At 40.0% G+C, this 26,830-nt stretch overlaps 1 long non-coding RNA gene across 1 annotated transcript in view; it reads left to right on the top strand.

Moving 5' to 3' along the window:
* Window positions 1-1,960: 1,960 nt before the first annotated feature.
* The window catches only part of LOC121077814, a 113,509-nt gene continuing 88,639 nt past the window's right edge, over window positions 1,961-26,830 (top strand). Inside the window, exon 1 of the long non-coding RNA XR_005824322.1 lies at window positions 1,961-2,137. This is a non-coding gene — a long non-coding RNA (uncharacterized LOC121077814). The remainder of the gene's footprint in view (window positions 2,138-26,830) is intronic.

Below are 26,830 nucleotides of genomic sequence, written 5' to 3' on the forward strand. Positions count from 1 at the left end.
CTTTAGGACAAGTAAATGGAATTGCTTAGTATTGAAGAGCTTCTACTTAAAGCCCTAGTTTTTTTTTTTTTTTTTTAACTGATGTTTCATTATCTCATACTTAATGGGAATTGAATGTCAGTATTCTATAAAAGATGAGAAATGGGGAAGGGCAGTATTTTGCCAACTGACAATGGGTACCATGTCTTTTAAGGTGGTCAAAAGTGATTACTATGAATTGTGTGAGAGGCTTAAAATTCTTTTGAGATGTGAACTGACGTTGCCTGTAATGCAAGGAGCTTTTAGGAAGGTGAACTTCATGTATCTGATCTTCTGACTCCTCACAGAAAATACATGTTGATAAATGACTAATAAATGAGGTGGTGGACAGCCCTGAACTTCTTTCACGTTACATATATAAATGTTCAAGCAATATCTATCTAACAGATGGGAGGAAGTTCTCTGAATTTCAGAAGGTCTTCAGAGCTCACCTGTAGTTAGTCCTTCTGTTTTTCAGAAATTCCCTCAGGAAGTCCCAATATTTTAGTACTCCCTAGGTGATCATAGAATCATAGAATGGCCTGGGTTGAAAAGGACCTTAAAGATCATCTAGTTTCAACCCCCCTGCTCTGGGCAGGGTTGCCAACTGCTAGAGCAGGCTGCCCAGAGCAGCATCCAGCCTGGCCTTGAATGCCTCCAGGGATGGGGCATCCACAACCTCCCTGGGCAACCTGTTCCAGTGCCTCGCCACCCTCCGAGTGAAAAAATTCCTCCTAATTTCCAACCTAAATCTGCCCTGTCTTAGTTTAAAACCCTTCCCCCTTGTCCTATCACTACCAACACACGTAAACAGGCATTCCCCCTCCTGTTTATACGCGCCCTTCAAGTACTGGAAGGCCACAATGAGGTCTCCCTGGAGCCTTCTCTTCTCCAAGCTAAACAACCCCAGTTCCCTCATCCTTTCTGCATAGGAGAGGTGCTCCAGCCCTCTGATCATCTTAGTGGCCTTCCTGTGGACCCGTTCCAAGAGCTCCACATCCTTCTCGTGCTGGGGACCCCGGGCCTGCACGCAGTATTCCAGGTGTGGTCTCACAAGAGTAGAGGGGGACAATCACCTCCCTCTCCCTGCTGGCCACCCCTTTTTTAATGCAGCCCAGGACATAGTTGGCCTTCTGGGCTGCAAGTGTATGTTGCTGGCTCACATCCAGCTTCTCATCCATCAGGACCCCCAAGTCCTTCTCCACAGGGCTGCTCTCAAATTCTTCTTCTCCCAGTCTATATAAATACCTGGGATTGCCCCAGCCCAAGTGCAACACCTTGCACTTGGCCTTGTTGAACCTCATTAGGTGCTCATGGGCCCACTTCTCCAGCCTGTTCATGTCCTTCTGGATGGCATCCCTTTCCTCTATAGTATCGAATGCACCGTTCAGCTTGGTGTCATCTGCAAACTTGCTGAGGGTGCACCCAATTCCGTCATCTACGTCGTTGACAAAGATGTTGAAGAGCACCGGACCCAAGACTGACCCCTGAGGGACACCACTTGTGACTGGCCTAGTGATAGCTACCCTGAGAAAGAAAATATGTTTTTTCTTCAGTGAAGTCTATCAGCTTGTCTGTTGTTTGAAAATTTTCCTAAAAGGAAGGCTGAATGACTAATTTAACCTTTAGTCAGCTTTTCTGCCACCCTTCCTAGCTAGCTCTGCTGATACAACCGAACACAAGTTATGGTCTTTCTCTGCATCTTTTGTTTCCAAAGATGTTTCTTTTACACTTGTTCTAGGCATTACTGGCATTACTTCCGAAATGCTTTCTGCCCTTTTTTTTTTTCTTTTTTAATGGAGGAAGGATGAGCTGCACTTCTAGTTGTGGCAAATTTCAAACAGCCAACACCTGTTCTTGGCAATGTTTTGCCCTCCCCTGTAGCTCAATGTTTTCTGTTTAGCAATCATAAAAATAAATAAATGCATTTACTCACATAAAACAGATGAGCTGACAGATGTGATACTAATACAGCTGTTGTTCACAGCAGGGTATTTTTGTTAGTCAGGGGGCATGCCTTATACAGCTGCACCCCAATAACGATGAACTGCAATCTGGTGTGTGTAAGTTCTGGCCCCTGCTACCTGAAATAAATGATGTGGTGGATTTACTCTGGGAGGTAGGTCTTTGCATTACAGCTGCAAGAAATTGCAGTTGTTTTCATTATCTTTATGTGTCTTGGATTAATACTGTGAAATTACTTTCTCCTTAACGCAGACTGGGGAAAATAAAGATTAGTTGTGAGAGATTTTTGTTCGGTAATGAGAACTATGTTTACTTTTCACTATTTAGAAACATTGGCTAAATGCAAATGAGAGCACTGTGTGTATCTGTTTTGGAAACGTTTGGAAAAAGACGAAGCAATATTCTTCCCAGAAGTGCAATACAAATTTAGTCTTCCCAAATGACTACAACAAAGACTTTTTTTTTTCTTTCTTTTTTCTCCTTCTTCAGGAAAGTTATATACTTCTACAGGCCATTTATCAGTTTAGGATACTTGAGAGGGGACTACAGTATAATTTGATTTATTGAACTTCAGGATCCCATTTGTTAGAACATGGATCTAAGTTATGCTGAAATCTTATATGTCATAGGGCTTAAAATGATACAGGTTTCTGTTTCATCTCTTGATATGCCTGTCAGACATCCAAGGGACCCAGGACCTAGTGCTGCTGTTGGTCTCTTTCCTTGGTTCTAGGGGCTGATAAGTGCTTTTCCTATTTTCTTTGAGCCTTTTCATTGCTCTTCAGAGAATACAGTTTGAAGGGAAGCCTGGCAGGGGGACATGCCGATTCTTGGTTCTGCCTTCTTGCTCAGGACATGTGAAGATCTGATAGACTTTTTGCATGCTCCTTTAAAGTAAAAATGTTTGCAATTGAGCATGGAACCACAGTTTTTACTTCAACCTGAGATTAGTCTGTCTGTTGTTCTGAGATAAGCTTTGGAACCTTTGTTAATTGATAGGTGGCATCCTTGTTTTTATACAATGTAAGTAATTCATGTAAAGAGGAACTGGGGACAGCCACTGTAACTGCAGTGCTTCTACATACTGAGATAAAAATGCTGTTAGAAATCATGTCATCACATGCCATGCCATACCACAGTGCTGCACAAAGCTGTATCTGCAGGACTTCGTGGTTAGTTACAACAACAGAGCTGCTTACCCACATAACAATAAAACAGCTTGTAAAACTGAGGCACATCTGAGTAACATCTGTATCAAAACACTTTTCTTTATTAACAAATGCTTTCTATCTGCCACTTATGCTTCTTTAAAAGGTAACCTACTCCTTCAAGAGATTTTTCTAAGTGTGTGTTGAACTTACCATGCTCTATATTGTTCTTTGGGCAACTCTCATTGCTTTTTAGTTCAGAAGTCTTGCTTCCCTTCAATTACTGTTGCCTGTATATATTAAGGCATACAGTTACTTATATTCCTTCCTTGGTGTTTTGTCATTCTGCACTTGGAAGTGCAAAGTAATGGGTTTTTAACCTGGGCTATGTGAACTGATAAAACCCTTATTCCAAAGGAAGCGATATAGTAGCAACTCTTACATGAACATAGAGTACACACAGATGCAGATCTGACTGTGTGATGTGAAGTGCCATCCTGCTAAATATAGCTAAGCAGTATGATTTATTGCTTTGCTATGGAAAAGAGACACTTTGCCTTAGTTCTCAAATGATTTAAAATGGGAAGCTGACATAAGCGTCAAAGACTTCCCTCCCCTGGGTGGCTGTTGCTAGTCCTCTATGCTCTGCATCTTGCTGTGCCGTGCTGTGAAGTGTGGGCCTCCCCCAGCGTGTCTGTGCAGTGCTCCAGGTGCGGCATATCTATGTCTGAGCGGTGTGTAGGCAGTGTTTGTTGTTAGCCATCAAACCCTGTAGCACATCTCTGGGGTTTTCTTGTACTTTAACGTTTTTCTGCACTGATACTCCTCCTGTCTTACAGTAGTCTTTCTCCTCTGTCACAAAAATTTCTTCCATGTACGTTATATGTTCAGAGTCCTTACAGATGGTAGCTTTTCTTTCCCTTTACTTTCTTATCAGATAAGAGGTGACAGGAAGATAAGATGACTTGCACAGGTGGTTCAGTATGTTCACGAGAGAACAAGAGTAAACATTGGAGTTCTGTGTGTGCCAGACTGTGCTATTATCTACCTGCTTCTCATAGTCACTTTCCTGAAGACCTTATCTTTCCCTAAGGAGAACCAACTTCTTCTAAACTCTGTGCAGCAGTTGGACAACTGGTCAAGTTTTGACCATGTGAACACAACAAAAGAATATTTAAATGCTGAAAGTAAGCTTTTTAAAAATGTATTTATTTATTTATTTTTAATTTGGTAAACAGGACTGAAACTGTCAAATGAGGGCAACAAATGCTGTCAGTACATTGCTGCGTAAAGCACTACAGATTGATAATTGTTTTCTTCATCACAAATGTTGGATACAAGGGCCAAGGACTTCCTTCTCAGCAGCACGGTGAACGAGCTGCTGTGCCTGGCAGTTCTGCTTAGGAGCTGCTGTAAGAGTTCAGCACAGATACAATATGAATTAGGTCACGAATATCTATCTGCAAGGGCACAAAATTGTTTCTTCCTACTATCTACAGAGATAAAATTCTCAAGCGAGACTTATTTCTACTGTTGCTGGTGTAGCGAATGGCTTATGTGAACTCTGTAGCTGGTTGTCTCTACAGCACTGGCTAACTTGACTTTGCTTGGCATTTATTTGAGAGAAGCCTTTATCTCATTTCTTTATAGTTCAGAAATCTTGTTTCTTTTCAATTTATGTTGCCTGCAAAAATCTAAGGCATGTAGATACTTATTTTTCCACCAGTGTTTTCAATGCTTAAATGCAGAGATGTTTTTAATTTAGCTCATGGGGAAAAAAAAAAAAGCTAAAATCTTGTGTTGCTTCCAATATATTTGAGATAATAAGGTGAAGTTAATTGACACCACAGAGCAAAACCATCTGCCTGTCCACATCCTTTATGCCAAATTTGTTAAAAAAGACTTGCAGGTGCATTTGCAGCACCAGTGGAGATGGATCCTCCTTCCGCGGAGAGCCCCCAAGCACGGATGGGAGGTGCAGCCGCCTGAGCCTGGTGGTGTTTGCACCATGAGCCCAGGAGCTGGGGCTTTCTCCTGCCTCCTGCTGCGGCTGCCTGGTGAGACAGCCAGGAGTGAAGGGAAGCGAGACTGAAGCGTTCAGTTTCCAACTGTTTCAGGATGTGGTTTCAAAACTATACTTTTCTGAGCTTTTAAAGCCTTTACATGACTTTTCTCTCTCACTATAGCTCTCACTGTAGTTCTTCTCTAATATCAATATATCCACCCAGAAGAGGAGTTTTAAAAAATGTTGCATCATAGCTTTCCTACACAAAATTTCTGTGGCTGTCTTGAATGTCTGCTTTCTTTTAACTTGTCACTACAAGGCAGCCAAGGTCAGGTAAAATCTGTGTCGTGTCATTCCATTGCTTTCCCTCTTCCTGTGTCCTGTTCCTTTGCTTGCACCTATGTGCAGGAGGTGGTCAATAAACGCTTGTATTGCCATGGGATGAGAAATAAGGCAGAATGACGGTCAGGTTTTTAGCAGAAACTGACATCTAATTCTTAGCAGATCTAGCGTGGCAGTGCGATCCTAAACGACCACTAGGTGTCCTTGCCAGCACAAGGAGAGGATGATTCCTGTGTGTGACCGAGGAAGCAGTACTCCAAGTAACTCACCGGTACATTAGGCAAGGAAACGCTCCAGGAGGTACAGCAGGTTGTAGCAGTATCAGGGGCTTTTTAGGGTAGCCAGTTGGCCGAGAGCAAGATCGAAGCAGCTGTTAGCCTCTGTTCTTCTAAAAACAGTGATTCAAAATCGACGTTGAAAGCACTTTGGGCACCTTCCCCCTTTGTGTGTTGACCGCTGTTGTGGCCAGAGCTCAGTGTTGTTGTCACACAAGGAGGGGAAGAGGAGGGAGAGCTTGCCTGTGCAGCTGTGCTCCTTCATGCGAAGGAGTGTAAGTGTAAAACTGACAGCGACTGTTTTGTGCATCAATTAGTTTTATTGTCTGATTTACTAAATATATTTGTCAAAAGCTGTATTCATCCTGTTTCCTCCCTTTGTACCTATCACTGGTTTATTATCGATTTCTTTCATTCTCCCTATGGTTTACCGTTAGAAATTAATAAAAGTTTGTTTTATTAGAAGGAACTTTGTACTTTAGAAAGCTGCAATGATTGACACGAAAGATAAGACCAGAAAAAAAACTTGGTTAGAGATGTAGAGTTTAAGAAAAAATGTATTTTGCATACTAAGTGCTTGGATTTCTAGAAGGCTCAGTGGAAATCAGCATGAGGGAACTTGAGAGAGTCGTTGGATGCAAAGGTGGGATGTCCAAAATAGTGTCTAACTTCCCCTCTGAAGCACCGTTCACTTAAATAGGATCCAGCTTTTCTGTTTCTACTTGCTATATATGTAACTTTTTTCCTTAGCCGTTTGCTTACTACTGATGAATACATCTAAAAATCCTTTGTGTGACCCTCATTTATAATGACCTTGATTTGTATCTTGAGTAGAAAAGAAAAAGTTATTTGTTTAAAAATGAAGGTGGAAGCATCAGTCCCACATCTCAAGCCACAGCCCTTCCGAAAGAAAACAGATTGGCTGTCTCTGCTATAAACTTTTAACTACAAATCAATCTGTTGCTACTCTGATATTCCTGTATAATTGCCCATGAATGCAAACTCAAGTACTTCAAGTATTCACAGATGCAGAACATCAGAAATAAAGATTGTAGTAAATCAGACCTCATGAATATGCATTTTTTTTGTTGCCAGTAAATAATCTGAGTTATCTAAATAAAAATTCAAAATTATATATTGAGGAAAGGAAGTGTTCTTCTTTTTAAGAGTTGGAAAACATTTGCAGTAGTCTTCCTGCCATTACTATGCACATAATAATCATCTGAAGCAAATGATACTTCTTTTTATGCTGCTTGTTTTAAATAGCTTTTATTTCTTAAATTGGTGTTAAAAATAGCTTGAGAACTCTAACGAGCAGTGGGCTGTGGACCTGATTGGAAGCCACTGACAGCAGCTGGAACCTCTGGCCCATTTTGTGTTCGTGTGATAATGGTTCTGGACTGAAGCAGCACTAAGGAAAACCAATTCATGTCCATTAAATGCAATGATACAGGTGTTGATTAAAAGCATTCCTAGGACTTAGACACTTAGAAAGTAGAAGCCCAAAGTGCCTTAATCAGTGCAAGTTGTTAATATCCCTGCTACTTGGGCAGCAGCTGTGACAAGTGGCTTGCTCCAAGGTGCCACACTTGTTACACTAAAGTACCTGAAGCAAGTGCACACTCTCCACCTGCTCTGCAGTCTGCTGGGTGGGTGGAAGATGCTTCAAGCGGGTGGCAGCACAACTTGAGGGCACCACTAACTGCTTCTGTGCTGCAGCTCTTCCCTATAAGTTCTGGCAGGTATGCGATAGAGGATTAAGACTGGATAGCTAAGGGTGTACTCCTGCTCTTCCAGGTGTCTTTGGTGGTTGCCATGCTTGAGGCAAGGCTGTCCTAGTTTCTCCTCAATGGGTCTGCTGGCTGAAGGCTCGCCCAGCCCTGCGCATCAGCTGCAGCAGGCTGAGGAGTGTGCTGGTCCTGGGACCACTGCCAGGCAGGCAGTGAGCCTGCCATGGAAGCAGAGCAGGTACTTGTGGGAGTGACATCTTCACCCATCTTCTGTTTAACCCATCTATATGTCTTTCAGAAGTCTGTACAAATGTCTGTGTAATCTCCACTGTCAGGGCGCTGAGAGCACCAGCAGGTCATAATGATGCAGACCAGCCTCACCTGGGATTTACATCCCCCCAACTCCCTGCACGTGGACCCAGGAGCCTCATTTAAGCTCAGAACTGCAGTGTAGGAAGCACTATGGTCATGCAGACCTGGTGATTTGGGTTTCCACACTGACCCTAGGCTTGTGTTGGCACCTCTCACCTGTCTGTTAACCACAGGACTGGTATCCGAGTCCTTGGCTGCCACCAGCCTCATCCTGCTCCCTGTGTGATACTAGTGGGGGCCCTGCCCTGCCCGTGCTGCGGCTGTCCCCAGCTTCTGGCTTGTCCTCCCTGGTGTGCTGAGGCTGCCCCCTGGTTTGTGAATCCTTATGAATTCATCCTTAAAATTTCTGTCTGATTTTACCAAAAGATCTGTGTCCTTTCCACTTCACTGTTTAGAAAAACCTTGTATTAAAGGGAAAAGTCCTATGCATCTTATAAACAGAAGAGCTTTTGTGTAAAACAGGTTTTTGTGATAAATTCTTAGTACTTTTTAGCATCCAGCTCTCATCATTCTCCTGTATGCTAAGTGATATTCACAATTCACCTATGTGTTTTTCTTTATGGAGCAGTTAGAAACAAACAAACAAACCCAAACCTATACACTTGCCCAAATATATTGGGCCTCCTTTTTTTTGTGAGCCATCCTGGACAAAATCAGTGTTGATAATAAACAGGTAGAGGACAGACCCTATAATTGAGTGCTTTGGAGTCTATAAACCTGTTGTTGTTATCAGCTAGAGGTATTTGTGCTGTAGCATAAAACCAATTATTTTGTGTTGAGTTACAAACAGATACTGACTTGCCTGAACAATATCAGGAAGCACTGCAACACTGCCACCTTAATTAAAAAAAAAAAAATCTATATGTAGAATCTAAGACATAGGGAGTAGAAAATAATGTTTTGTTTTCTCTGTGGAAGTAGACCTGTGTATGTAATATCACCATCTTCTCAAGACAATTATTTAAGTTAATGCTGACTTTTCAGTCTTTATCATGTGATGCTCTGCGACTATAGCATCAGAATTAGGACAAGGTTTCTTGAAACTATTTTTGCTGGAATTCCTATAAGAGAAAGATCACTGTCATCTTTTTAATCTTAAAAAAATAATAAATAAATATATATATATACACACATACATAAAAATCCTGGAAATGTCCCCCTCATTTTCTTTTGTTTCATATGCAGTTCAGATCTCACACATGAGGAGAATCAGGGTTTTGATTACAGTTGTCAGTTATGTTGTGCTTGTTTGCTCATTGCTATAACTGTTATTTTGAGTTAATTCATTAGCATTGTTGTAAACAAGTGCACATGAGAAAAGAAAGGGAAATAAAAGGAGAGAGGTGAAGCCTCCCTAGTACATGTGAAACCCTATATGACACTTACTTTGTCTGCTGTGACTCCTTTACTGAGGCTTGTTATGTCAAATGTGTCAGAGGAGAGAGTAAAAACCTTTTGGCTGGATTCAAGTGTGAGTGCTTGTGCATATGGCCTGGGAGGCTCAAGAGACAAGTTTCTCAGCCATTTGGACCTGCTTCTGGGCAAGTCTCTTCATAACTTTAAGTCCAGCATAGGCATGGTAAAACTGTGATTCTAATTTCAAAGGCCTTGTTTAAGCTCATATAGATCCAGGTTCTCAAAGGTATTTATATATCTAGCTCTAAATGTAAAGGATTTAGTTGTCTGAATTTCATTTGAGAAGAAAGGCCATAGGGTTCACAGGGTGATGTCCTATAGTCCTGACATTGATACATTAAGGAGCGTGATTTGACTGAAAATTGAGCAATAGATTAAATGACTTCAAAAGTTTCCTGTGACTTTTACTTTCCATTGCATTCTTCAGCCTTTAAAACAGATCTCTGCAAGCCAAAAAACGAAAGGTAATGTGCTGCACTATTCCTTGCTATAAATCAAAAGGGAGAAAGTCACTTGGCCAGACTGAACATGTACATTTTGACACTTCCCATAAACACCAAAACCTGTAATGGATATAGAAGTTGTAATTAAGTCTTGCTTGATGTTCTTATACTGGTCCTAGTCAAACATCCATTCTGTGATTCCTTTTCCTCTTATGTTAATGAAGAGAATTTAAAATGTTATAACAGGATAGCTAGATTTTCAAACTGGAATGCTTCTTACTGTATACTTAAGTGAAACAGCCAAGTGAAGCAGACTATTGCATGGTTTTCCACCATGATTGCAATGATAATGCGCAAAACATAGTTTTGGGTAGGGATAATAGCAATCTGTTAGCTTTACTAGTGTATTTGAATATCATGTAATCCAAATGCTCCTGTCTCTTGCGTTTAGCTAGTGTCTGATTTGTATGCTTGCTGATGTTTGTTGTGGTCTATGCAAGTTACTTTAAATCAATGAATTACAAAAACAATCTTATTTTCCCCAAAAGGTATTTAAGTGGAAAATTATTTAGAAAATTTCTTTGCTGTTTGACACTCCTCTTCCCCAGCCTTGAAGACATTCAACAGACATCATGAAGAAGTAGTATGTACAAGCTGTCCTTGCAGAAAATGGTGTGGGATATGAAACCTTGGGGGCTGTTGTGGGAAATTGGTAACTACCAGCAGTCCTCAGCTCTTCATGGTTACAACTTCTCTGCCCTTAATTTTTAGCTAGATATTTCCTCTCAATTTGAGAAGATTCAGGATTACTTCTCTAGGAAGAGCATCATCAGCTGTTTCAGAACACAAAGTGATTCCTTGAATAGACTGAAGAAGCTGAGACTAGAAACTTGTAATTACTAATAAGGCTGCAAAGGTGTGCATGTTTATTTTTATTCACTCTGTGACGAGTAGTGTGTTTTGTTCACAGAGAACTATTTGAATATTTTAGTCATTACAAGACAGTATGACATCAATTTTTTTTGGTTTGTTTGCAGACAAAATCTTTCAAGTGGCTATGTGGATGCTGTACTATTGATCTAGGCCTACTGGTAACAGGCTGATTGTTCTGGACTAGCTTTGATCACCAATTTGTGGATACTATTGGTTATATCTTAATATAATAGAAATATGTGGTTTGTTGTCTTATACTGGCCCACAGAGAGCTCTTGTATTTTATGGCCTAATATCTCTACTGAGATTTTTGTGATATTAACTGAGATTGAAGCATCTCCAGCGGCTCTAGTTGGTTCAAATCCAGAAATTCGTACTGATGTTAACTGGCATGTAATTGCTAAATTACAGTATTTCTTGTAGCTCTGTGAGTCAAGGCCTCTCAAAATAACAATTTTTACACATTGCTCTTCTTTTGACCTGCCCAGCATTTGCTGGGGTTTACATATTTTTGAACCAATTTTTTTTTAGAAAGCCAAACACAGTGCTTCTCAGTAAGAGAAGGATTTACAACAAGTGGCAGAACTAAATTGTGGTTTCCAAATATGAGGGGTTATTACTAAGATGCTGATTAGTTTGTAATCTCAAATAGCGATAGTTCATTACCTAAGTTGCTAAGATGGTATCTATGGTAAGAAGGTAATACAGTACGTTTATTTTTTGTTGGGAAACAGAACAGTTAAACAGTCATAAACATCTGCTCATGCTCCAAAACCAAACACGCACCCCAAAAAAGCCCCCAAAACAACAAAACCACTGTACCAATGCAGCCCATGAGGATTACCAGTGTAAAGAAGCAAATGGTTTGGATGTGAATGCAACTAACTGCCAGTATCTCCTGTAAAGAGTGGACGAGTATTGTTGTCTCTTCTTATACAAAGCTTTCAGAACTAGCATGTAATCGATTGCTTTTTTTTGTCTTAGGTCTAAAAGCACTCCAGATGTATTATAGGATGAACCCAAGAACCCTTGAGGGGTGAACAACAGTTGCTTGTGTCTTTGAACACTGAAGTATATATTTTTGGCATTGCCTGTCTAAAAATGCATAATAAACATCTATCAGTTTTCAGAAAAAGCCAGCATGATTCTCTCAGTAAATGCTGCAGACGTTGTTAAAAGCAGAAAATTTGCCAGTCTTTAAGGTTCATGAGTGCAAAAAAAAAAAAACAACCAAAAACTACCACCACCACCACAACAACAACAAAATCAAGAGAAGATCATAGTAGAAATGTGAAAATAGTTCCTTGCACTCTTGATGTTCTTATTTCTTTACAGAATACTTGTTTTTTCTTTACTCAGAAATCTTGTCTCAGACCAAACTCTGAATATAAAAAACTTTTTTGAACAATCGATTTACATGAATAATAAGTTGCCAGCACTAGGCAGCATTTCCTTTTGAGACTAAAGGAACTCAGGAAGCTGATAATTTGCTATCTGTGTTTTGCAGTCTATTACATAAATCAGCCTCAAGACCAAATACACCAAAACTGGCAAATGTACTTGTTGGTTTATTTGTTTAAAGTTTCTGGGAAGGCTAGAACTAGTCAGCAGTGAAATGAAAATGAAGGAAGAGTTCACATGGGTTCCATAGCAGGTAAATCACCGCTCCTCAAGCTTATTAGTGCTCTTTGTTTCTGGACTTGTTCAAAGATGTTGAATTCTGAAAAGGATTTGATGGCATTTATTACCACAGGCAAGAATATTGGGTCTTCTGATAGGTGTGTTTGTCCTTAGAGAATGACCCTTTTATGATTAATTACCAGCCAATAGAAAGGAAAATGGTCATCTTTCACTTTTCAGGAAGCTTACGAGCAAAGTCCAGCAGAGTTGTATGGTGCATGTATATTTGAGATGATCGTAAATGATCTGGAAACAGAAGTGAATAATGGGCTGGTAAATTTGCAACCAATTCATAGTTTTCTTCATGATGATAAAAACAAGTTTTGACTGCAAACTGTTGTTTTGACAAAGTAGCAGATGAGTTTGCATTGATAAATGAACCAGGAGCAGGATGAAGGGAGGGCGTGAATGATAATCCCAAATTTGTAAATAGAAAATGCTAAATTTGCTGAGTTTGGAAAGGAAAATCTTAGGCTAATCTGTCTGAGAAAGGTCCATTGAAAATTGAGTAGTACTCACAGCATACAGAATATTGGGAATAATTTGAGAAAGAATTGAGAACTAAATTGTAAATGTTAGTGTAACATTGAATAAATTAATCTACTGCCCATATCTTTGAACGCTGAGACCCATAATAATGCAGACTCCATCTTGACAAAGGCAGAGTGCAACTAGAAAGGATGCAGAGCATAGGGATTGGTTACAGTATGGAAAAGCTTTGCTATGAGCAGACAATAAATAATAATAATAAACAACTACTATGGTTTGATTAAAAGCAAATAAAATCCACAAGTCCACAAAATCCTGACAGGAGGAAGAATGTGCCTGAGGAACAGTATTCACTGTTTTTCATGGGACACCAATGAATTTGTTTGCTGGGATATTGAAACCAAGGGAAGTACTCTAAATAGAACATAGAGTTGTGGAACTGCTGGTAACTTGACATGAGGTTTAGAGTTTGTAGAATAGAGTCTTTTCTTTTTCTTTGTGCTTGTGACTTTCTTATGTTTAGTGCAAAAGAGTCTTAATTTACTTTAGTGTTGAACTAACAGTGGAAGTTCAACTGCTTAGGTACTCTCAATCCTACAAATATACATGCACCATATTATTGTTCCCTTTTTATGAAAAAGTGAGAAGTTGAGATACTCTTAACTGATAGAGGTCCTCCAAATGTATATGGAAATATCAGACGACTTGATTTTTTTTTTTTTTAATCCGAAAGAGATTGTAACATGGATTTATTTTAAGAGTCCCCAAATATTTTAAGGCTGTTTTAACAGCCAAATGTTGTGTTCCATTGTCACATCACAGCCAAAGGCTGGTACCTTGCACCATCATCCTTACCTGTAACCGCCTTCCTGGACAGGCATCACCTCCCTTCTTTCTGTTGCTGTCCTGTGATTTCTGTAACTTGTCATGCTTGTGTCTGAGGTTAGGTCCCATCAGAGAATGATGACATGCTTTCTACAACTTTGGTGTGGGGAAGTAAATTTGAGGAATTTTAGTCAATTGTGCAATGAATTTGAACTTCAGTATTCCTATCAGTTAAAGGGAGACATTGAGCAGTGTGTTCTGAAATAATTGTGTTTTTCCTTCGAGAAAGTTTGAGTAAGTTAGAATAAAAATGCAGAAACTTAAACTGCCTGACATTTTCTGTTCTTCATACTAGGAAAAGACTTGGCAAATAGGGTAGAAGCTATTTTCCAGGCTTTGTCATTTCCTATTTTGTGTGATGTTGTTTTTACTTTTTAGAAGGATGACAGTAGTGCAATTGTGATAATAAATTGTTTCTGTCTATCCAAAACTGGGTCCAAATCAATTACACAGTAGCGAAACTGAGCTATCAAATTTGCAGGGTTGCTGAGATTTGCTGTCAACTTTGGTTTTATCTAAATTGCAGAGAGGTCCTGTACTGTCTCTGACAGGTTAAAAGCAGGTGGTTTAACAGGCTTGTTGGATCTGCCAGTGCCAATGGGATGGGTCAGCAAGGCAAGAGAAGAGCTAACAGAGCTTCAGGTTACATGAATGCTCGTTACAAGTCTAAAACAATTTCACTCCCAGGGACGCACTGGAGAGCTGGTGTTGGGACCAAGGTAGGCAGCGTGTTAACTCGGCTAGTTACTCGCAAGGGCAAATGACACAGTTAAGGACTGAATCACACTCCCCTCTAGTGGGATGTAATGACAATTACTGAGTAAACGAATCCAAAATCTGCCTCTTCTTTTTGATTTTGAGCCCACGTATCCACCAGCAAGCTGGGAAGAGGAAGCTTGTTTAGTCTTTCCTTCTCTCGGTGGAGAGTGGTTGCTGTGCTCCTTCCTTCCAGAACTACAGAACCTTATATAAGATGATTTGACCTTTTCTGCCACCTTGAAGCCCTTAGTTATGTTTCAGTCCAACAGATTTCTTAAGAAAAAAGTATTAGGATGCAGCGTCATTGAATTCAGTAATGTCTTTACAAAAAAAAAAAAAGTGCTTTTAAATAAACCTTATGTGAATGTAACTTGAAAGACCGATTGATAGCTCAGGGACCTGAAAATGTTTGAAAAGAGTTCCCTGAAAACAATACCTGGGGATTGTTTATTCCATGCTTGGTTGATGAACCCAAAGAGACAGAGTAGACAAGTATCCTTGGTTTTGAGTGGCAAATCATAGATGGATCATGTAGTACACAGTAAAAATTGCTGAAAATGTGGCCTACTGAAGGCATCCCTCACAGAAATATAACAGTGGCACCATCATTCAGTGGAATTCATTTATTGTTTTTGTCACAAAGATTAGGAAAAGAAAAATTGAAATACCGGGTTAGGTTTCCCATATTTCACTCACCTCAGTTCGGAACTGACTGTTCTCTACACCCATAGGACCTAATCCTTAGGCCAGTGTTTTTATACTAAATAGCGTCTTGGTTTCACTACAGAGTAATAGTTATGACTTAAGCTATTTCCTTCTGACTCTAGTTCTATCCAACCTCAAGAGCTGTTAACTAAGATATAGTAGTGAATAATGAACTCCATGGTCAAGTTATTTTAAGCTTTTTGATTGAGAAATGTAACTGCTTAACAGTTCTAATGCGAATTCCTTTTTATTCCGTTTAACTTTAAAGGACTGGGGGTATGTGTCCATGCTTTCTCAATCTCATGTTTTGGCTGTTGTCCCTAGTTGCATATGAGTGGCTTCTTGGCCTAGCTTTAGCACTAGCATGGCAAGTGAGCTTGGAAAGCAGATTCAGCTCAAACCTATTATTTTTCCTAACATTTTGGATTCAAGTGATAGTGGAACAGTATCTTTAAGGGTTAGGTCCAATGAGGGCCTTTTCATGGAAGGGAAAGTCTCCAAGCCAGCCCCATATCTTGCTGAACCCCGTACTCCAATAATTCTTGCTGCTGTTTCTCTCAAAAGTGGAGCTCTGTCACACTCTGCAAATTGGCACATAAATAATCAGAATATATAGAAGATTAATTCATGTCAGACTACAATATCTAGCTCTGTATGTGCCGTGGTAGGCAGTGATACATGGGTTTTAAGAGAAAACAGTTTGCTTCCTGTTTATTCGATTTTTCAAGGTAAGAGGGTGTACTAGTTGATTGTAATTGTGCTTTACCAACTAAGTGAATTAAGTAGTTCAGACGAATGAGTTAAGTAGTTCAGGTAGTAGTTTTAACAAGCAAGAGATAAATATCTTTTTACTTACCATAGATTTAGAGGGCTGCAGCTTGCAAGTCAGTGTCTCTGCTATTGTGGGAACCCAGCGGTTAGTACACGGCCTGTAACATGAAGCATTAGGACATTTCACTTCATATGCAGGGCTGCATCCTTTTCAAAAGCTGTTTTAGGAGCAAATGGACTGATTTTCACAAGGAGAGAGCTATGATTAAAGGACAGTCTGCTTCCCTGATGGACAATTTTGGTTTAGTAGAGGAGATCTTTAGATAACCTAATGAGGAGAATTTTGTTCTTGCAGTGGGAAACCATAGCAACCTGCCACTTTAGAATGCATGGTATATAATCTATCTGTCCTTCAGACAGTATTTTGCAGTCCAGAAATAGTCATCGTTTCTTCATGTGTGAATGTAAAATGTCAGACGAAGCTGGAGTGACAGCGTGGTCTCTGAGGCAAACATGAGCCCTGTTGTGCTGTTCAGGTGGTGCTGCCCATTTGGAAAGCAGATCCCAGAGGGGAGCAAAGGTAGTATGTTACTTTTTAGTTTTGTTTTTAAATAAACAGGTTGTAGAGGCCCTCTGAAAATTGGTGATGGGAAGAGCTTGCTGCAGTCCCCTTAGCGCCAACCTTACCCTGCCCAGAAGCCCATATGTGTTCCTGCTTATTTTTGACACAGTTGTCTTAAATTACAGTATTTGGGATTAAAAGCTTTTTGGTCATTGGTCTTTTTCACATTACTTTGCTCAGGCTCAAATAACCATAAAAGGAGTCAGTAATTATATAGTGGGGGTAAGTGCCCTGCAACTCACTCACAGCTGGACAAAGCTGCTGGCTGTGCTCGATAGAAATGCACCAATGATTTTGTTTATTTATTTATTTTATATTGGAAATGTGTCTGAGCAATCTCACTGACTTCTCTCTGCGTTGCCTTCCCCCTTACAAGTTCTAAGGCAAAACTGAATTCTGTAGAAAGCAGCACTGAAAACAAAGCTCTTAAAATTTAGCTTGTGAGTCTTACAGTCTGCTGCCTGTTTTAGAGACTGGGCTACCAGTTTGAAAGGGATGATTTACTCGGCTTTCATGTGAAGTGGCCTGAATGGTTAGGACATTGATATAGGAAAAAATGGCAAATATTTTGTGATATTACTAAGGATTGATTTAGACTTACCACCCTGTATTTCTAGTTTGCCATCTTTAAATATTAGCATGACTCCAGCTTGTTTAGCAGTGCTTAGAAATTCACCTTCATATCATGGAATGCTCTATACAAATGTATGTTTTGTGGAACTGAGTCATTTCAAGTGGTTTTTCTATAAATCAAATTTTAACACATGATTTTTTTTGTGGTTAAAATGCAAAATGATTTTGATAGCACTGCCATCTATTCTCACTTAAAAGGGGAGAGCAAAGCAGTATTTCATCAGTGTTTCTGTTGTTGATCGTTATGCTTTTTCTCTGTCAGAGTGGGCTGAGTCTATTAGATTTCTTCTGCTCCTGTAAATTGAATTGGCTCCTTATTGTTTGTGATGCATCAATTTTTTTTAAAATTATGGACAACCAATTCTTCCTCGTAATTTATCCCTCTACTTCTCTGCTTTTTCTGACTTAAAAAATCTTAGTCATCTGAATCTGAGCTGTTTTCAGCTTGGATTTTTTTTGTTGTTGTTGTTCCATTGTGTATATGGTACTTGCATTTGTGTATAAACAGATTCAGCACTTTGTCAGGTGCTTGTGATCACTTGTGTCTAACCAAATGCTGTGGGCTTCTTATTTTGTTTTTGTCTTAGTGCACTGGCAGCCTTTTCTCCCTGTTTTGTTCATAGATCTAATAGAAAACTGCCTTGTTGTGGGAGGATACTTCAAGTTGAAATGAAGTGTAAAGGACAGTGTGTATGCTCAAATCGTTAATATCAAAACTACTGATAAAAGTAATTGTGTGGAAAACCATGGTCTTACAAGAAAGAGAATGTCAGATTCAGATTTCTCCCGAGTGAGGGCAGTAGTGGCACATGATTTTTATAGTCCTTGTTCGTTTTTAATGTAACATTCATTAAAGACTGTGAGCTTTGGTATATTTATATTAGGTGTTTCAGTGAATGTGTTGTAGAATTACTTTTTTAAATTGAGAACTGAGAAATACCAGGAAAGACTGTGAAGGGAGATATTTTTGTAAAAAGGAGTTTCAACTTAACCTCCCACTAGAATGATTTTCAAGTTCCGAACAGAAGCAAGACAACTTGCTGAAGGGAAGAAAATGCTATCACTTGACAAGCAGAGTTGGCAAATCTGCCTTTAAAGTTTGCTGTGTTTTCAGGAGATGGTCAGGTTTTGCAGCGATGAAACTTTTTGCTTAACAACTGTTTTCCATGCATGTTGTTTGGCTTTACTGCCTAGTTCAGTACCTGCCAACTCTGTTTGTATGTTCTTAAATAGCATACTGCTAGTTATTACATCTTCATGTGGCTGCCTTGCAGCAGCAGTTATGGAGGAATTAGATGAATACCTACCCCTCCCCATGCCTTAACAGACCTGTTGTGTTTCCTTAATTGGCTTTCAGTACTGAACAGGGAGAGATTTTTCAGAGATCTGTTGATATAGGTGTATTAATGAGTGATATCTTCAGAAGTGTAAAATCTCTATCAATTAAGGACCTCTTGATTTGGCATCTAGTGACCTGATTTTTGCAGCAGTTACTACAGCAGTTAAGATGAGATCATAACTATGCAGGTATCTTGTGGAGATGGCAGAAGGATTAGCCTAGTGGGATGAGTAATAGAACTACAGAATGAATTATGTAACTGGGTATTATGGTTTCAAGAAACTTGTTATGATGTGTTTTTGACTGGATCTGCCCAGGTTTAGTGAAACTTGTTGTGCTTGTGCTCCACTGAGTCTGGAAATCCTGCAGTTACAAACCAGTAGTCACGTGTAAGAGCGCATTTTGTTTTTTCTACAAAAGACTCCACAGATCTATTGAATGATGTGGAAAGAGCAACTCCTGTGCAAGCACATCTACTGCTGAATTGTCACTGGTGGGCATTTGTATTTGTGTGCCTGCTGACACCAGTACAGAGCTGTGAGAGTTTCCTGACTGCTTGGCTAACACCATGTGAAAGATGTCTGGTCCCTGGGTGAGGAGACGTGGTGAGCTAGAGTTATGGGCTGCGGGTTGCCAGGGAGCTCAAACCGCAGCTGTCAGCAGTAACTGGTAGGCAGGGCTTTTAGTCCCGGGTGGAGGGGAAAAAACTAACACAATAAAAAAACAAAACAACAAAACACCAAGTGTGTTAGTTTTGCTTGCACATAATTTAATTCTTTTTCTAGTTGAATTTTCTGTTGTTGGGTTTATCTGCTGATATGATAAAGAAGACTCAGCATATCATGGAATAGTACTTGCTGCTTTCTATGTATTGTAAGCGATGGAACGGATGGATCTTAGAGTTAGAAATCTAAATTAAATCTGCATAAAACCAGGCTGACAATTGTAACAACATGCTTTCCTGTGTGCATAGGCAGCAAACATTTGATGGGATAAGGAAAATGGGAGGTTGCCTGTAATCTGTTAGAGGGCCATGTGCAGGCTATGCGTTGTGCTGCAATGTGTGGCTACTGCCTTTACAGTGTGTGGAAGGAGAAAGAGGAGAAAGTTAGCTGTTTTTATTGCACTTTGCACTCCTGTGTGGGAATTTATTCTCAGTACAAATATACCCTATGTTTTGAAGCTGCCATTCTGGCACCTGTATGTCTCCAGACAGGCTGTGGACCTTCTCTTTATGAGAAATGCGTGGGGTATAGCAATGCTGCCACTCATTCCTTATTGGGCCGAAAATAGTGTGGGAGGCACAGTCTGCCCCATGCGCACCGCACACCGGCTTGTGCCTCTTGGCTGCACATCCATGCAGGCTCGTGCAGCGGGTTGGAGACTGGAATATGGGAACCCCTTCTTGGAAAGAGAGAAGGAAGAGACAGACTTTTCCTCTGCTCAGTTCTACTGAGCTCTGTGGATTCTTTAACTCTTCCAGCTGTAATTTACAAAGGCAAAGAAAACAGAAAAAAAAACAGAAGACCTAAACTGATTAGCTAAGTATTTGCTCTTGCCTTACCGTGTGCTTGTTACATTGTAATGCATTGTGGTTTGAGGCTAAAACTGTGAAATACAACTTATCCCAAGCTTTGGGAAGCAGTTCCTAGTCTGCCTTTACACCAAACTAGCAGCTGATCTGCATCTAGCGTGTGTGCAGGTCCAAGGAACTGCAGCAGACATGGAGAAACTAGGAAGGCTTGATTCTTGGCTGTGCTTTTCTTGGGCATCTTTGAGTTACACCCTCCCTCTTTTTAAATTTAAATTTTAAGCCGGGTAGCGCTTTGCTTGCTGATCTTCTATTCAACATTTATCAAGAAGTTTGTGAATGTCTCATGCCCAGTAAGCCTCGCGCCACGTTCTGTGTCCTGCGGGGGTTTGTAGGAGGGGAGCCTGCACTTTGGACATAAAATTCCCGTGGCATTATTTGAATTTTTGGTAAAATTATTTGAATTTGAAGGTAAAATTCCCATGGCATTACTTATTGCAACAAAATTAAGGTTGCTTCTATTACTTTTGTATGTGTCATTTCTCCCTTTTTAATTAATTCTTTGCTTCCTGTAAACCAGCTTACACGTTATGCATGTAGAAGCTATTTTCCTCATGTTTCCATTCAAAATATCTTAAAATACATGGCAATCAGTGCTACTCAAGAAAACTGTTGTGTTTGTGTTCCCAGACATCTTGGAAGGTTAAAAACCTGTAGCTGGCTCAAAGGTGATAGCATTTACTGTAATGGATTGCACAGAAAATTAATAGGAAAGAATTATTGTTGGCAAATGTTCTTTCAAGGTAATGTCAGATTACTGTATGTATGACTGACGCTTTTTGTATTGTCTGGTGAGGGCAGAATGTATGGTTTATTCAGTTACTCTGTGTGCTCTTTCATTCTCTTTCAGAGTAACGTGCATCTCTGGGTTTCCGCATTTCTAGCCTCTGCTGCTTTTGCATCTGACTTCATTTAATTGTGGCATGGGACATGGTTTGTGTTGAAAGTGGAAAGCTTGTAGAGGCTGTCTTCATGATCATTACCATGACATAAAAGGCTTGAGGCCTGCAGCAAGTTCAAAGAAGTTTGTGATTTTCTTCACTTGTGTGCACCCACTGACTGTTCCAGTTTCTACTGGGGGAAAAAATAATTCAGGAAATGTGTTTCCAGCTTATTTTGAAGAAGACAGCACTAATTTTGTTAGAAAGTATTCAAAAACTCCTGAAGAGAAAGAAAGGCAACATCAACATCTACTATGACAAATTGGGTAGCAGCTAATGTCTAAGGAGTAAGTAGAAAGCAATCAGAGGAATAACTGGCCAACCGAAATAGTCTCAGGGCTTTTAGTGAGCATGATCCAGCTGTGTTTTTTTTTTTTTTTTAATTGCTGTTTGTTTGCTAAGTAGCAACATGCCAGTACACTGGCACACAGTTTGCAACAGCATAAGTTGGCCATGAATAGTGGAGAATTTACCCAAGTAAACCATTTTGGACGCTTGCGTTCATTTCTTCTCTGTGAAGATGTTAGGAACATCCCAGGAGCCAGCCTGGATCTTTATAACACTTAGGTCTGTGATCCAATCCTTCTTCTAATAGTACCTGTGGTCATCACTGTACCAGGCATTGACTAGAGATAATGCAAGAATTCACATCTGGAATAGCTGATAATTAGTCAAAAATTGACTATGGCTGAATTAAAATGGTGGTTTTTTTTTTTTTTTTTTTTGTGACTCCTTAAATACTCATTCAGTATGTTTCATCAGAAACATGGTTTGTATTTCTTTGGTAAAAGTGATGTTTCTACTTTTACTCAGCAATCCCTGTGCCTGTACCCTAGTTTTTGAATTTTCATAATTAATGAGGACATGAGTCACTCTCATGACTCATCTGAAACAGCACTGAAAGCCAGTAGATTGCATCAAGTACTCCAGAGAACTACTCCACTATAACTTATTGCAGCATTTAATTTGGAAATACAAGACTACTCTTGATGGGCAGAATAAAGGGATTTAGAAAGGAAGATGTAGAGTCTCTCTCTTCCCCCTCCCCCCCCCAAACAAACTCTTAGGACAAAGAACTGCTGATATGTTGAGGAAGTCTGAAGTGGTATACCCGTTATAGGAATTTATAGGAATTTCATAGGAATTTATTTATATTTCACTTATAGGAATTATAGGAATTTCATGTACTGGATGGTCCCCTACATAATCTTACGTAAATAATCAGCTAATAAAAATAATATTTTAAGGGGAAAAAACTGACAGTGATCACTGCGTGATGCATATATGCAAACCAAATACTGTATACATACCTTTTAAGCAGTAAATGCATGTTTGTGTGTGTTTTAATGGAAATATGAATCTCAATAAAAGGCAGCCATCTTTGAATGGGGAAGAAAATGTAAGCCATGAGTTACTTTACACATAAGCCAGGAAAAGAGAAAGAACAGCTTTTGCAGCAGGCCATCCAGAATTACTTTAGCTTTTAAGGTCAGTGTAGTAGAAATGTTTATCTTCCCATTCATAATGCATTTCTGTTTATAGAAAATAACTTAATTGGATGCATAATTATTTTCATAAACCTCTGAAACAAACCAGTAAATGTGAGCTATCCTCCTGTAAGCCCAGTCTGCACTTAGTTTTCATGAGTGCTTCGTTCAAGTTCTCACCCCCAGACTGTGTGTCTTGGGGTGCTCTTCCATATGGAAAAAATTGGATGCTTCTGTGAATTCTGTAGGGCAATCATGTGGTCAACGCAGAATCATTCTGCGTGCTGAGGTCTTATTCTTCCAGATGTATGCTGCTGAGCATTTACAACTGCAGCTGAAGTCACCATGCGTCCAGCAGGTCTGAGACTTCGGCTGTGAGGCCACTCAGTCTTTTGCTGAAATCGGTGAAAAGGCTGGCAGCAGTGGGAGTTGGGCTGAGGACAAAGTCTTTTGAGGCAAAAGTCAAAGCGTAGGAGTATTACGAACTGCTGGACTCCTGCCCAGCTCCAGTGCTGGCTCTTGCCCAGGGTTGGACTGTGCCTGCCTGCCCTCTGTGCCTCTGCTGCTTTGCTTTGTTTCCTTGAACAATCATTTTAGTACTTTCAAATAGAACTTCTGAGAGCTCCCTCTGGCTCAGGCTCTGTAAGTGCATGGGTTGCAGTGTTCTGTTTGTGTCTTTTTGATGATATTCTGTGAAAAATGATAGAACTTAAGCGTGCTGTTTGATTTAAGAACAGTTTGTAGACTTCATAGCGCTTTTCCTGAGAGACAGAAACAGACAGGCTCTTGCTATGAAGTGGGTGAATATGTAAGAACATGGGAACAAGTGCAAAAAGTGCAAAGCCGCGTCCCTCTGCAGTTATTCCAGGTCTCCTTTCAATGCCCTGTTCAGCCGTCTGCATTTGAGCCAGGCTTTTTGGTTAGTATTCTGAAGAAGTAATTTCAGGAGATGATCCTGAGAGACCTCTCCTCAGTACTCTTGGACAGACCTCTGAGTAGATGAATCCTTTTCAGCCTATTTTGAATGCAAAGCAGTAGAGCAAGGGTTTTCAATGCAGAAGCAGTCAGAAAACATTTCTGTGCAACTGTGGATTTCTTTTAAACAGAAAACATCTCCTGTCTCATACCCCAGGGAGGTGAGATGCAGTTGGGACCCCAGCTATTTGTAGGTGCTCACCTCTTAGAGTGTTTGTTAGGTTTACTTATTCTTATATTGTTTTATGAGTCAGCGGATTACTGCAATATTGGATCTGGATGCTTCCTGAGCTGCAAGCCATCCCAGCTCTATAACTTTGCGCCAGAAGTGAAAGGATATTTGGCAAGTCTGAACTGTCAGTCAGTCAGAGTTCCTTCTGCTTATTTTGTGATGTTTAGATTTTTAAATCTATTCTTCTTGATATTTTGTGAGCTAACAGAAATAAATCTTCTCTCCTGTATATTCAAACAGCAACTGCCAGGCTCTCATTTTTCACCCTTTAGTGTGAAAATACATTATGCTGAAGTGTGTGTGCTGAATTACGAGGCAGCTGTGCAGAGTCATGCTAACAGGAGAGTCTTGAGCTACTTGAATGAAATAGGGGTATTCTTACTGAAGCTGTATGGAATAGCAACATCAAAAAAAATCTGCATTTATGAACCTAAGTGCATAACTGCTGAGAAGGAGCTGATTAAGAAGCTTTTGATGAAGTGAAGTCTTCAGGATATGGCAGTTTCAGTGAAAGCTTGAATTGAAAAGGTCCAAGATGATGTTTCTGGTCAGAACTTGAGACCCTTGTGATCAGCAACAAATTCCAGTACTAGTTTTTAAATGATTTAACTTCCATGATGTGAAGTTTGTCGGCCAAATATAGATGTTAAAAACTCTACCCTGTGACTGCTATGCTCTGTGTGGATATTAAGAGGTGTAAGGCAGTAGTGCCTGCTGGCACTTCAGCACCTAATGTTGGATCCTTCCCTGGAGTCCCAGAGCAAATTTGGGAGGTGTGTTATTGCTCTGTTCTCCATCTTTCTTCCTGATAAGCTCCTTGATTGCTAGAAGCAAATGTAAGTAAGAACTAGTGCTGCTTTAAAGCATTAAATGCCAGTAGGCTTTTCCCTAGTTCTGGTTGTGTACTCTCAACTAAATAAGGGATCCCCCAACAAAAAGTTTTCCTTGTGGACGCTTCATTATGGGCTTTGCTTCTAGATCTTCTGAAATTCTTTCACCTTAGGGATAATGTATCTGCAAAATAAACAATGCTCAGAAGCTTATTAAAGGAGTGTATAATTTTTTTTTTCTTTCCTGAAGTTATTCAAAGTGCCTGTATTCCTTGTTCTGCTCTGTTGAGTATTTTCAGTCTGGAAGCATGATTAAAGCTATTAGAAGAAATTGCAATACAACTGACCCTCACTGAGGTGAGAGCAGGGTTAACGGGGTAGTAAATGGCTGGGAGAAGTCTGAAAATAGTACTCGTACTCAGGGGTACTACAGGTCAACTGAGATAGGGTTACTGTTTATGTGGCCTAGAAAAAATACACAAATAAAATGGTCTGATCTAAACACTGTCATGGCATAACCATAGGTTAATCAAATACTGTTTTGAGTTTACACTGGACTTTGAACGTGTATGAATTTACTAAACTCACCACCATCAGTCAATGAATCACTTTAACTCTGCCTTTAACTTCTCTTGACAATGTACCGGATCTTAATATTCAGATGTATTACCCTGCAGTATTTTGAACTTTGCCCAAATTCATGTAATCAATATTCTTCTAATCTACAGAAAATGATGTTTTAATATGCTGGCTTCTTCTCTCCAGTATTAGAGTGGGAAACAAATTTGACCTGTATTTCAGAAACCATAGGGTAAGACAAAGGATTATTTTAAGGCTTCCAATAGCTTCTGTTTAAAATCAGAATATGATGCCAAACGGCATCTTTTGTCATTTGCTGCCAAATATCATTTTCTTCATTGAATTAGAATCCACTCAAGTGGCATGAAAGCGAGATGGAGAATCAGCCTACCACTGTTGCACAGAAGCTTTCAAGGGTACTTGGAAGACTGAGATCAATAGAAACATTTACCAAAATATCAAATTAAAAATAGGGATCATCTTGCTAACTTAAAAGAAACTATCTGCAGTAGGGATTCCTGTTCCACAGTGGAATGAGAAGTTCAGGTCACATATTTTCTGGTGAAATGTTTGTGTTTTGGCTTTTGAAAAAGGGATTTGATTGTGGAATAATCGCCCGTGTTTATAAATATAGTAATATAGATTGGAGAGCTGGGTACAAATGCAACTTATTTTCTTTATTTACAACAAAGGTAAAGACATGAAACTGCTTTAGAAATACTATACAGATACACTAAAAACTCCCCAAATTAACCTTGCATTTAGTAACATCAAATATATTGGTGCATACACATGAAACAGATTCTTTAATGAATGGTGTCATATTCTGTGAAAATCCTTTGTGGGGGATGAAAAATATTTCTCTAAGGCGTAGAAGTCCATAAAGCAATCAGCCTAATTGCAGGCAAGGGATGTGTGTGCCCGGAGAGCTGGCCATTAAAAGTACAGAGTGCTCCTGAAGTGTGTGGCAACTCACAGCCAGGGAAAGTAGGGAGGCTACCACACTTAGGGCAAAGCAGCTTTTGTTTTGTACAGTTGTGCTTGATGGGACTTGGGATCCCTGCTACTGACGTGCACTGCCTGAGGAGCTGTCCTGGCTCCATCTGCTTGGGTGGGGTGGGAAGGTCCAAGTGAGGCCACCCTGGCATCTCTCTCCAACTGAACATCCGAGTGAAAACTGGGCAGTGTGTAACGCTGCCAGCAGTGACCACTGCTGTCTAGTGCTGAATGAAAGAACCATGTCTTATTTTGAGATATAGTCAGCTGAGCAGTACATGTGCTCCAAGGGAGTTTGAAAGTTTACCATTTTGGAGGGTGCGGGGCAGAATGCCTCGTGAACTTCATGTTCATTTGAAAGTTGTCTTCTGCTGTGTGGGAAGTACAGCACTTGACACTCATACTCTTTGATCAGGGGAGTGTCTCCATTACTGGTGCATGGGGTTGTCAGACTTGAGTGCTGGAAACAGAGGAGCTCGTTCCAAAGCCTGAAATGGTGGTGTGTTCAGTTCATGGTGCAAAACGGGTTATTTTCTAGAAGGACAGAATTCCGTCCTTCCAAAAGGTGACTGTCCTTTTAAGAGCTATGAAAATGACACATATTGAGTTCTTACAAGGCATGAAATTTTAAAATATTAGCTACTTGATCAACTAGCTCTGCTTGCTGGT

The sequence above is a fragment of the Cygnus olor genome, chromosome 14 (assembly GCF_009769625.2).
Source record: "Cygnus olor isolate bCygOlo1 chromosome 14, bCygOlo1.pri.v2, whole genome shotgun sequence".
In the NCBI taxonomy this organism is placed as follows: Eukaryota; Metazoa; Chordata; class Aves; order Anseriformes; family Anatidae; genus Cygnus; species Cygnus olor.